This window comes from Danio rerio, chromosome 19, assembly GCF_052040795.2.
Source record: "Danio rerio strain M-AB ecotype USA chromosome 19, GRCz13ab, whole genome shotgun sequence".
Classification (NCBI taxonomy): Eukaryota; Metazoa; Chordata; class Actinopteri; order Cypriniformes; family Danionidae; genus Danio; species Danio rerio.
This window is the reverse complement of record NC_141039.2, coordinates 7,535,362-7,549,212: the sequence shown is the minus strand read 5'-3', so window position 1 is coordinate 7,549,212 and position 13,851 is coordinate 7,535,362. Positions and strand designations below refer to the sequence as shown.

Below are 13,851 nucleotides of genomic sequence, written 5' to 3'. Positions count from 1 at the left end.
AATTTACCATATATATATATATATATATATATATATATATATATATATATATATATATATATATATATATATATATATTTAACCTGGTCTCACGAGGAAACGTAACTATTTTACGTTTTGTCAGATCAGTGGCTAATTCGTACAAATTTATATGAATTCAGTCATACGAAAATGTATGATTTTAAAAATAAGGCGTGGCACCCAACCCCGCCCCCTAAACCCATCCATTATTGTGGGATAAGCAAATCGTACTAAATTATATGAATGAGATTGTACGAGTTAGCCACTAAATCAAAAAGTTACGAATTGCCGTGAGATTGTGCTGGTATATTGTGAATGCTGCATCCCAGTTCACCTACTTATACCACATCCTTAAAGTATGTACTATTTTAAAATAAATGTGTAACGGAAGAATATTCAAGTTTAGAGACTCTATACTTACTCATTAACTGATTGTTCTGTTGCTTAGCAACATTCCCTGTCAATCATCTTGTCCCATCATGCCCATTCCATTGATGTGTAATTTCCTATCATATTGGAGATGCAGCCGCAGGTTAATCTGCCTAGCACGTGTCTTTTATGTAGAAAAATCTCCCCAGGTGTTTTCATACGTAGCTATTCAGAAGTTAATAGCAAAGCGCATCTTCGTAAAAGTTACATTGTTGCAGATTAAATATAATGTGGGAATCATAAAAAACACGCAGTGTCCTGTGGGAAATATTAGCTGTAAAAGAACGCATGGATCTATACTTTGGAATTCAGATTCGTAATTCAGTGTTCGGAAATACTCATCTCAACATACTATGATTTGGGACATAGTAATTCTATTTTCGAATACTACTTAATATGTAAACTATTTGAATTGTGAAAATAAACACTTTGCTAAAGACCCATTTAGCAGCAACAACACAACCCAGAAAACTATTTAAAGTTTTGTACAAATATTGTACAATCTTTTAAATGAAAGCATATGGTTTTTAAAAGAAGGCGTGGCTCCAAGCAACATCGCATCCAAATTGGGATGCAGCAGAAATAAATATAAACTTTGCTGATGAACCGTTGAGCAGCAACAACACTAACCAGCCCGAACTAACGAGGAAAAGTAACTATTATATATATCCTTTTGTATTGTACAAATATTCGAAGAACTTAAAACGATTGAAAAACGTATTGTCCGTAAAATCGACACATACTGCGCCTGCCTAAATTCCTAAGATGTGCTATGTACACGTATAAAAATCTTCACAATTAAAATGATTTGGGACAAAGTAAATCTATTTTCGAATACTATTTAGTATGGATTGTTTGTGAATCGGGATGCAGCAGAAATACTTTGTTGAAGAACCGTTGAGCAGCAGCAACACTACCCAGCCTGAACTAAAGATGAAATGTAACTTATATATATATTCTTACGTATTGTACAAATATTATATGAATCAGTACGATTGACTAACGTGTTGTACGAATATTGTACAAACTTATACGATTTTATTCAAATGTAATGGCCCAAACCCCAGCCCTCTCATTGGGGGATGAGGAGATTGTACTAAAATGTATGAATGATAACGTTTAAATAAATACGATTTAACCACTAAATCAAAACGTTACAATTTGCCGTAAGATCTACTTTTGCCACTACTACCATACTCTGCCATTGCTTTGTATGCTTGTTAACGCTTGCTTGTCTCTAAAATCGACACATACTGCACTTGCTTTAATACCTAAGACGTACTACACACACACACACACACACACACACACACACACACACACACATAAACTCTTAATATTTTTTTAATGCGTTTAAGATGACATGCGTGTGGTGATACATTTTTAAAAATGCATTTTTAGTTCTTAAAACGTCACCATTGTGTAATAAGCAAACAAAAGTTTCCAATTTTTGGCTGAAAATGTTGTCGTGTAAATGGCCCTTTTGACGGAAGGGAAAACTGCGAGTTCAGCACATGTAGCTTTCCAGACACACACTAGTTAGTGACTGGCTTGATGAAAACACACTACAGATTGGCGGATTCGCACACTAGCTTTGATTGAGTTCTTGCACTGACAGCTTTTTGCTCTCTCAACAACACACTTTCAGCTCTCTACGTGACAAGACGTGAACACTAGATGAACACGTTCATGTGCTCAACTGTAGCGGGTGAATCTCATGCACATGTCCTGCTCATATGATGCCTGTGAAAATCTGGAAATACAAGAGCCGTTTTAATATGTGATTCACAAGCCTGGAAAAATATGAAAATTAGTTCAAGGAATTTTATTGGTCAATATGCATTAGTTTGGATGCTGTTTTTATGTTCTAATCTAAACATTTAAATGTAAACTACTAAATTGTATTTCCTTAAATGATGTTTTTACATTTTAGTTCATTTTGTGAATATATTATATATGTGCAGTTGAAGTCAGAATTGTTATGAATTATGAGCCCCCTGTATACTTTCCCCCCTAATTTCTGTTTAATGGAAAAAATATATTTTTTTAACACATTTCTAAACATAATAGTTTGTTCTTTAGACAATCGAAAAAAATATTGCTTAATGGGGCTAATAAAATTGTAAAAATGGTTTTAAAAAAATTAAACACTACTTTTATTCTAGCCGAAATAAAACAAAAAAAGACTCTCTTTAGAAGAAAAAAAATATTATAGAAAAAATGGAAAATTCCTTGCTCTGTTAAACATCATTTAGAAAATATGTGTAAAATTTGCAGGAGGGCTAATAATTTAGACTTCTACTGTATATTGAGTAAATGTTTTTTTTTTCTTTCTTTTAAATAGAAAAATACTGTAAATGATATTCTAAATTATGCCAAATTTTAGGTCATGGCTTTTTTTACTAGCAAATCAATATTAATAAAAACAATAATAAAAACAAATGATAAAAGTTATATTCAAAATATGAAATGAAATGTATGTCAATACATAATTACCATGATATAATTAAAATGGTGTCATGATAAACAGGGACAGAACTAAGATAAAATGTACTGTAAATGCTTTTGACATAAACATTTTGGTTGTTTTAAATAAAACCTATTATAAATTAATTATTTAAAATTATTTAACTAATACAATCATTTAAAAAGTATGAAAATATTCAAAAAGTGATTTTTAAAATTGTATTTATTTTCTTTAATGCTGTGAAGTGTTTACATCTTAGTTACTTTTGATATGGTACTTTTTAATGTTTTATTATTCTAAATAATTTCAAAATTTTAATCATGGAATTTGTCATGACTAATAAAATGTGATTAAGTTCAATTAAAAATATGAAATAAATTGTAAATGACTACTTAATTAAAATGTGATCGTTTTAATCCATAGTACTAAAATTAAATGCAAATTCTTTTGACAAAAACATTTTGGTTGTTGTAAATAATAATAATAATGTATTAGGGGCACCTATTTTACCCCTTTGACAAGATGTAAGATAAGCTTTTGGTGTCTCTAGAATGTGTCTGTAAAGTTTCGGCTCAAAGTACTCATCAGATAATTTATTATAGCCTCCAGAATATGTTCATTTTGGTGTCTGAGTACATTGTAGCTGTTTTTGTAGCCTTTGGCTTTAAATGCAAATGAGCTGCTTCTCCCCACCTACCGTTCACATGTGCATGTCTATTACATCAGATAAACAGCAGTCAGTGATACAGATGAAATCAGATGAAGCTGAAATACAGCTCATTAGTCAAATATACCAAATAAGTTTATAATAAATTTTAAAAAATAATCGAACCCCTGTTTATTTGCAATGTTTTGTATACATGTAATTATAAAAACATGGTGCCTGTCAATTAATTCAGTGGGGGAAGAAAACTGCACTCCCACGTCACATTGATTGGGCCTCAAAATCACAGAAATTTAAATTCTATTTTAATGCAGTAAATAAAAAAAAGGGACTTTAGGGTTTATATCACTCCAATATGACAGACACACTGTACCTAAAGACAGTTTTGCAGCTTCCAAAAGATGATTTTCATCATAGGTGCCCTTTAAAAAGTTTGATTTCCACATAAATGAATAAAATCACCAGGCAGAAATATGAACCGGACAAGTGTTTTATGCAAGATTTGCCCTCAAATCACCCTGCCATACACTGTGTCCATCCAGGATTTATTCTCCGCCTATAAAAGCAACGTGAGAAACTATTACACTGCCATACACCAGTATTATTCCATTTAGTATAAGACATTAGCTAGATTCATACTAGTGTCCTCCATTCTTCAGCAGTCATGTGGTTTTATAACCCTGAAAGACTCCAAATGAAGTGGGCACCACCAGAGCCCTAATCCTCTCTAAAAATGGTGCCACAGCAGGCAAAAACGCTGCCAGGCTCAAAAAAAAAAAACCAATGCTCCTGGCAGGCAATTACGCAGCCACTACTCTTAATTTTTGACAACAGAAATGGGTTACGGCATCGCCAGTTTACATCTGCCTCTAGACTCCAAGCAACCAGGAGCCATTATACAAAATTGAGTTTCCACACATGTTTTTTTTTGTGGTTTGTTCCCACTCATCAGCTACTTGTGAATACTATAAATAAATCAGAGAACTACAGTAGCAAACACATTACTAATTGATACGCAGGCCTGCATTACCTCCACACCATTCAGTTGTTCTGCGTTTGGCTGCTTTTTTATGTGTGTGTGTGTAAGATATTTAGTCAGACTTTTAGCATTACAAAGATGCTTCACTGATTAGTGCTGACAAAAATGTATAAAGGGATGGTTCAGGCAAAACAGAGCTGTTAATTTACTTACCCTCAGGCTATTGAAGATGGAGATGTTTTCCTTCTGCACAACAATAGAGGAGATCTTGAGCTGAAATACACGGTTTTTGGTGATTCTGAAAATGCAAGTCAACAGATTGTATCACTTTGAGAGTCAAAAACACAAACAGGCAAAATAAAAGTGATATTTTTGACAAATACACAAAGTAAAGTTTCACAAAGTTAAAAAACAACAAAAGAACAACAAAAGAAAGAGTTTCATTTCAATGATCTAACGCAGGGTTGTCTACACTCAGTCCAGTAGGGCCGGTGTCCTAGAAAGTTTAGCTCCAACCCAAATTAAACACACCTGATCCAGCTAATCAAGCTCTTATTAGGTATACTAAAAACTTCAAGGCAGTTGTGTTGAAGCAAGAGCTAAAGTCAGCAGGACACCAGCCCTCCAGGACCCACTTTATACACCCCTGATCTATAACCTTTTTCACAATAAATAACTTATTTTTAAAGTAAAAACCTACATGCTACATGAAAAAAATACAATAGCACTACTGTAAATACCATGAAATAGTGTAAAAATGCAGGGTTACACAAAAGTTGAGGGAGCATGAAGGAATTAAGTTAACTCATTAGTTTTTACAAATTTAGGTGGACTGAACTTCAATCAAAATCAGGTTGTCCTAAACAAACGCAAGAATTGTTGGTTCAGCTTATTTTAAATGAGTTGTTTGAACAAGCAGAAAACATGTTTTTTTATGAGTGTACAATGAAAGTACTCTTGTTGTAATTTTATTGATCTTATTCTCTGTGTACAAGCGTGCGCAGCCATTTGTTTCTTTGGCTCAAGGCTTCTGGTCTCATTCACTTCCGTTCTTTTTTTAGATGTCAATGTAACAGGGATGTGACAAACTGACAACGGAGGTGAGGATCCAAATGCAGGGTTTTATTAACAGGATGGTCAGGCAAGCAATGATCAACACAGGAGCAAATTGATGCATGAGGCCAATCTAGAGCCGTACTCGAAATAGCAGGGAAAGGGTCAGAAGGCAGGCAGCATGCAGGAATGATCAAACAAAACAATCAAACATGGAAGGCAAGGCAAGGAAAACGCATTGTAACATCACTAAACAGATAACAAGACTCAGCGACAGTGTTTGTGTTTGAGCAGTACTTATAGTCCATGAATCAGTTCTAGAGCAACTTCAGCTGTGAAAGTCTAAACAGAGGAGACTTGGAGCAGGTGTGTGTGTGCTGCATGACTGAATATGTAGTCCATAACATGGTGGATTTGTAGTTCTTGTGAAACGAAGTGTTTACCAGCGATCTCAGGTGGTAGATCGCTGGTGATTGTGACAGTTAAAAACAGCTTGTTGTGCTGCTTGATGTTGCAAACTGACATTTTTTTATTATATTATTCGGCTTTGTCCGTATAGTCATGTGCACACTTGTTTGTACACTACGTGATCTGTCACTGGGGTGGTACCTTTTTGAAAAGTTCAAATGTGCACCTAAAAGGTCCATATTAATATCTCAAGGGTACATATTAGTACCTTAAAAGTCCAAAAGGGTTCCTCTTAAAATGTTTAGGTACTAATATGTACCCTTGAGGTATTAATATGGACCTTTTTGGTACAAATTTGTACCTCTCGAAAAGGTACCACCCCAGTGAAAGATCGCGTACCTTTATTTCTAAGAGTATAGAGCAAGTAGTTTGAGCGTTTATTATTTCTAGTCTTTTTTCCCGTCAACTGAATCGGAAGTTCTAAAACTATCGCAAAAAACAAACACTTACGCATTAAAGAACAAGGTCAGTAGTTGCTATTCGCTTGATAAATGTAGTGAAGTGGCTTCCGGGTCCAAGCGCTCTATCAAACTGTATGGGGAGGCTCATCAAATGGTAATGATAAATGTTCTAAAAAAATTTTTTAACATTTTTAAGAAATTGCAACAATTTCAAAAACTTTTTTCACATTGTCATCATGGGGTATTGTGTGTTGAATTTTGGGGAAATAAATGAATTGAATCCATTTTTGAATGAGGCTGTAAGATGTGGAAAAAGTGAAGCGTTATGGACTGAAATGTTACTAGGAAGGCTGGCCCATGCCAGGTTCATCAGTCCTCATAATGATATTGTTTGCTGAGTCTGATAAATTACTATTAATTCATTTTAATTTATCGGAAAAAACAACATAAACCACATAAATCAAAAAAATTATCAAAATGATAATGAATTATTTACATGAAATATTTCATGTATGCAGTATTTTATTCATATTTTATGCAGTAAATGCTTGTTAAATCTAAATGAATGGTGTATTTTTGGTTAAATATTAATGGTTATTTAATGAGCTCCATGTGTGGTTCTGAAAAAATAAATAAAACGAACAACCTTAACTTTATTTAGGTCTTTGCCCTGCTTTCCATTTCACTACCAATCAGCCGCCTGTATGTAGTAAGAGCCAGAATGATGCATGCCGATCAAAAACTTGGGAAAAAAAACACATGAAGCATAACTGTTCACACTGCAGTCGCATTGCAAAACATCAGATCTGTATCAGATTTAATACCACATATGATGTGACACAAATCAGAATTAAAAAGATCAGATTCCATGTGGCTTGGGCTGTTCACTCCCATGATCAAATTAGATCTGATTCACAAGCAGGCAAAAAAAATCAGAGTTGGGCTGCATTTGCCTGCAGTGTGAATGTAGCCTTTAATTGGTTAAAAGATTTGATGAGAAACTCAAGTATGAGGTGACGTCAGAAAAACTTTTGCTCTATTTAGGACAGGCATGTTCAAGCTCGGTCCTGGAGGGCCGGTGCCCTGCAAAGTTTAGTTCCAACCCCAATCAGACACACCTGGGCTAGCTAATCAAGCTCTTCCTAGGCTTTCTAGAAACATCCTTGAAGGTGTGTTGAGGCAAGTTGGAGATAAATTCTGCAGGACATCGGCCCTCCAAGACCGAGTTCGGACACCCCTGATTTAGGCGGAAGTGAATAGCAAGCTTAGATCTTCTAAATGGAAATGTTATGTTTTGGAGCATATTAGACATCCTTCAGACTAACGTACTGATACTAATATCTAAAAGAAAACTAGTTCAAGAATTAGCTTTAAAATAATAATTTTCTCACATTAAAGGTATTAAAGTTGTAGATATTGTTCAGATTCTTGCTTAAAATAATAATTTTGACTTGTAAGATCTCCATGTGTCATCAGGAGCACACAAGTATTAATTTTGCATTGCCCCATTTTCTCTTCCTTTGGTTACAATTGACTTGTTTTTTATGATAAGCCAACTAAAAGTCAGCTAAAAATCATCTTCAATGTTTTGCTAAAGAAATAAAAGTCACATACATCTTTCATGGCCTGAGGGTGAGAGAATTAACGTTGAATTGTTTGAACAACTCCTCTAAACGTGTGTGTTGGGTTTTATTTGGAGCGGAAACAAAAGCGTGTACATTCCAACTCCCAGTTTGGTTTGGCTTTTTCTGTCCTGTCACATTATTTTTGTATACTGGTTGTAATTAAAACCTGGTGGATTTCTTAGTTCTTGGTGTGTTTGTGTCTGTTTTCTCAACGGTCCTCTCCTGAACAGCAGTATGAAGGAACGCCACAGTCCTCTGAAATCACATCCTGACCCCCCGTCTGACAGCTCAAGCTCAGTCCTGGAAGGATGTTGATGTGTTTTGGTATGGCAGGAATAGCATGACGGGCAGCTAAACTCCTCAAGCACTCGTCCGGAAAGTGGGTCACATGTTGTTAGCAGGATCAGTGCTGAGATTTGCTCCACGAGAGCTCAGATCGACAGTGAAATGTGCAGTTACACTAACAACATTAACTCAATCCTGTCGTCACAGTCACTTACAATCAGTCCAGGAGAACGGCAAGTCAAATAAATAAAATGTAAGACTAATCCATCTAATATTGCTTTTAAAAATATTGATGTAAGGCAGAATTAAGAATAACAATAATAATAATAATAAGCTTCTATCCGTCCATCTATCTATCTATCTATCTATCCATCCATCCATCCATCCATCCATCCATCCATCCATCCATCCATCCATCCATCCATCCATCCATCCATCATCTATCTATCTATCTATCTATCTATCTATCTATCTATCTATCTATCTATCTATCTATCTATCTATCTACTCCATCCATCCATCCATCCATCCATCCATCATTATCTATCTATCTATCTATCTATCTATCTATCTATCTATCTATCTATCTATCTATCTATCTATCTATCTATCTATCTATCTATCTATCTATCTATCTATCTATCTATCTATCTATCTATCTATCTATCTATCTACTGGATCCATCCGTCCATCCATCCATCCACCCACCAATCAATCAATCAATCAATCAATCAATCAATCAATCAATCAATCAATCAATCAATCAATCAATCAATCAATCAATCAATCAATCAGTCAGTCAGTCAGTCAGTCAGTCAGTCAGTCAGTCAGTCTGTCTGTCTGTCTGTCTGTCTGTCTATCTATCTATCTCTATCTATCTATCTATCTATCTATCTATCTATCTATCTACTACATCCATCCATCCATCCATCATTGCTAGTTAAAAACAATTACTTATTTCAGGTTTTTCAAACTTTTCATCCATTTCAGTGACTCTCGACCCCTAATATAATTTAAGGTGGTTATAAACATACAAATGTTACACACAACAGTGCCCATGCACTAATAGTGTACACACAAAAAGTGCAACATTTTAACAACTATATTAATATTATTATTTTTTTATTATTATTATGTCCAATTGTAATAATTAGATAGTCTTTATATTTTGTTTAATAATTAGTTTAATTCACAGTTTTTCTCCGTGGCTTTGGTGCATTTCTCACAACACTATTTGCATTAGCACAACAGTTAATGCATTTCTCAAAACAATTAGTACAAACTGCAAAACCTAGTTGATAACCTGCAAAAGCATGTCACATGCTCAAAATGGAGAGCTCATTCCCCAAAAGCAAGTATTCATGTCAATGACGGTGTTGGTCATCAAAATGAAAAGTCCTGACATCATTGTTTATGAACAAGATAGTCAAATGGCTTCGTCATGTAACTAATACATTTTGTTAATAATTAACATTATTTTGTTATAATAACTTTTAGGTTTGAAAAATGTCATAATGGCAAAACATATTACCAAACTTCTCAATATTAATCTGATTCTTTGCAATAGCGTTTTTTTACAATGTAGATTGTCAAAGCAGCTTATCTTAGATGAGGAAAACAACAAAAGCATAACAATATTTCAATTTAAATAAGAAAAATATTGTTTTGAGATAATTAAATTGAATTGAATTGAAAACAAAAAATCTAAAAGCTAAAATATGACTTAAGTTATTAATAAAACTAAAACTATATAAATACTGTATATAAATAGTGTATAAACAATGTTGTCCAGTGGTATTATTTATAAAAAATTCATAATATATTAATTGTATTAATTTATGCATTGAATTTGTTTATTTCTAATATTTAATATATGTTGAATGCATATGATTGTATTTTATGATATATTTATTTTTTCTGGAAAAACTGAAAGGCAATAAATAATAAATTAAAAACATAATAACTATTTTATTTCAAATAAAAGTCTTAAAATATTTTAAAAATCAAAAAATCTGTGCATTTATTACCGTACATACTGCATTTCATTCCAAAAAATGAAAACACCTTCCTAAAGCATTAGAACAATAGTGTATCCAGTATGTCACAAAAATAGATACCCAGCCTGACAGTCGGAGGGTTTCAGTGGGATCCTTCTCCATCAGGTTTTGCACACAGGACTCTCACCTGCTCTCGTTTTCCTCCAGTCGCTAATATCTTTTGACAAACCTGCTGGCCACCGTGGCCTGTTTCTCACCGAGGCTCAGAGAAGGCCACTTCAGGCACTCGCATCTGTCGCCTTGACAACACTCTGTCAGCACCTCGCTCTCATTCACTGCTCCTGCACAAGGACGAGAACACACAGGCTCTGAGACACACACACACACACATTATACCCCTTTTCATATAATGGAAAATAAATCTCTAGTCTCTCCAGTGAAGTTTCAGCTTGAGACACACCAACAATTATATGTGTAAAATATGTGTGTGTTCCTTTAAATGCAAATGAGCTCCAGCATTTCAGACGAGGGGTGGAACTATTTTCACTATTTTGACATGCTATTTCACGGCAACTTTTTGACTTAGGGGCTGATTTGTATGATTTAGTATGATCTCGTTCGTACAATTTAGCATGATTTGCTCATCCCCATGATGGTTGGGTTTAGGGGCTGGGTTTGGTGCAACTGAACTCATATAAATTTGTACTAATTAGCCACTAAACTGACAAAACGTTAAAAAAAAAAAAATTATGTTTCCGCATAAGATCAGGTTGATTCTATCTATTGTTTCTAGAAGGGATACAGCTCTGGCCGGAAGTTATGCAAATTATTTATATTATTTATTAAATTACCAATTACAATGTTTGTTATTAAGGTTAACCCCTACCTCAAGCCTAAACCTACCCCTCACACTAACTTAAAAATAGTAATTATTGTTAAAAAAGGATTTGATATTGACGTATAGCTGTATCTCTTTTAGTCTTCATTCTATTCTGAAAGAAACAACAAAACAAGCTAATCTCACACATCCAAAATGTCAAGAATGGACAATATAAGTAGTGGTTTAAAGCTTCCCATGTTCATACTAGAGTCAGACAATGATGGAGAGGAAGAGGTTACAACTTCTGAAGGGTTAGTGAATATATTTATGTAGCTCTTGTGAAGTAAAGTTGACTGAGATTAGCGGTTAGCATATAATGGTTCTGGTCTGATCTTTCTAATATGCACTAGACCACAATTCTGTTATCTGTACAGATACAAACAAAAAGTCAGTCACTTGACTATACTGTGGCTGATGTGCGTTTATGAATTATGATTGTGAGCATTTTCAGGATGAATGCAGACAATGGTAACGTTAGCATCATTAGCCACACAGCATGTCAACAAGCACATTCAGAAAGGACATTTGAGAACATTCACAAAATATAAAGTGACATGTTTTTGATATGAATATAGAGCATGAAATGTACTGATTAAAGCATTAGTTTGGCAAAAAAAAATTAAATCATGTTATTTATTACTCATTCTCATGTCATTCAAATCCACCGAGACCTTCGTTCATCTTCAAAACACACATTAAGATATTTTAGAAGAAATCCAAGAGTTGTCTTATACTCCCTAAATGGCAACAGTGCAAAAAAAAAAGGAGGCAAAAAACATAATCAAAAGAAAACATTCCATGTCACTCATGGGAAGCTCCAAGAACAGTTTTGCATGCAAAAAAGCCAATGCTAGAAATTTGTAACCTATTGATTTAGCAGCTAATTTATATGAATTTGCATGATCTCGTTTAGTAGAAAAAAGTGGCTTAGATTTGCCACTTTTTAAAAATCGTACATACGTCTGAACTCTTCATGAATTTGTACAAATTAGCTAATAAACTGACAAAACGTTAAATAGTTACATTTTCCCGTGAGTTTAACCTAGGTTTTCCATGTCAGATTAAACAGATTGTTTTTATTGCTGAAAATGTCAACACACAACCTAATGACGTGATGAGGAAGAGAAGATAAAAGTTCAAATTTCATACACAATGGTAATTTAATGCAAACATAAGAAATAAAAACAACAGAGAATAAAAATGATTAAAACATTAAAATGTAGGAATAAAGAAAAGCAGCCTGATCTCACAAGGAAGCATAACTATTTTACGTTTTGTCAGATTAGAGGTGAATTCAGTCGTATGAAAATGTAACATTTTTTAAAGGAGACGTGGCACCCAACCCTACCCGTAAACCCAACGCCCATTGGGGGATGAGCAAATGAGATCGTTCAAATGCGTAAAATCACATCAAAATATATAAAATTGTTACGAATTGCCATGGGATAGCATTGAAAGAATGACATAGTGCGATCTGCCGGACGTATCACAGTGATCATACAGTAAAGGCACAGCTAAACAGATGTGTTTTAAGTCTTGATTTGAATGTGCCTAATGCTGGAGCACATCTGATCATTTCTGGAACACGTAATGTGTTGAGGTTCTAGGCCATGTAAGGATTTATAGGCAAGTAATAAAACTTTAAAATCTATTCTGAATGTAACTGGGAGCCAATGTAAAGATGTTGTGTTGTGTATTTAAGTTGTAGGTTATATTTACAGTTGTTGTTTATTTTTGTTTTTGGAGTGTTTTGAAGTGTTTTATTGCTTCATACGATAGTTGCACCACTGAAGTCACATGGATTGTTTTCTGGTTCCTCTTCTTGGGATTGTTCCTGTACGAAAGATGAGAGAGCTCTTGGATTTCATCTAAAATATCTCAATTTTATCATGACAACACTGTCTCACAGCAATTCGTAACTTTTAATTTAGTGACTAATTCGTATGAATTCATATGTCTCAGTCATACAATTTAGTACGATTTACTTATTCTACAATGACCGTTGGGTTTAGGGGCGGGGTTTGGTGCCACGCCTCCTTTTTGAAATCATTTCCATACAACTGTACAAATTCGTACAAATGAACCACTAAACTGACAAAACGTGAAATAGTTATGTTTCCTCGTGAGATCAGGCTGGTTTTGAAGTTGAAATGAAGGTCTCGAGAGACTAGAATGATATCAGGATGAGTAATTAATAGGAGAACTTTAAATTTTGGGTGAACTAATCCTTTAAAGGCCAGTCAATTTAAAATAAAATCCCCTCCCTTTCTACATCACTAGTGAAGCAAAGTCATTTTACCACATGTTTGCCAAAAAACACTTAAGTGGATTGTCCTTTTTTCGCATTTTTCGAATTCCCCATGAGGGATCCAATAATAGGACTAAAAGAAAACGGCTTTCATGATGTGTCACCTATAAAAACAGTGACTTGGAAGACGTTGAAATAGCTGTTTGATGAGTATGTGAGGGAATGTACTGTACTGTACATGACTGGATATAAATAAAAAAGAGCAATGTACTAAAAGAGGATCTCACGCTGAGGTGATTGTCGTCATTTAATAGTGTTACTGGAAGTGGAGTTC

The 13,851-nt window shown here is 34.3% G+C and overlaps 1 protein-coding gene and 1 long non-coding RNA gene across 6 annotated transcripts in view; one reads left to right on the top strand and one right to left on the bottom strand.

Annotated features, from left to right (window-relative positions):
- The window catches only part of pvrl2l (PVR cell adhesion molecule related 2 like), a 334,672-nt gene that overhangs the window by 205,613 nt on the left and 115,208 nt on the right, over positions 1-13,851 (top strand). The gene's annotated exons all lie outside the window — the stretch shown is intronic.
- LOC147832451 (uncharacterized) lies at positions 5,270-8,290 on the bottom strand. Of its 2 annotated transcripts, none has more exons than XR_015516441.1 (3): positions 7,705-8,287; positions 6,401-7,549; positions 5,270-6,195 (listed from the first exon to the last, which is right to left on the bottom strand). It is a non-coding gene; the product is annotated as an uncharacterized LOC147832451 (long non-coding RNA). The 2 variants fall into 2 exon arrangements; XR_015516440.1 differs by having other exon boundaries at positions 5,562-6,195; positions 6,398-7,518; positions 7,695-8,290.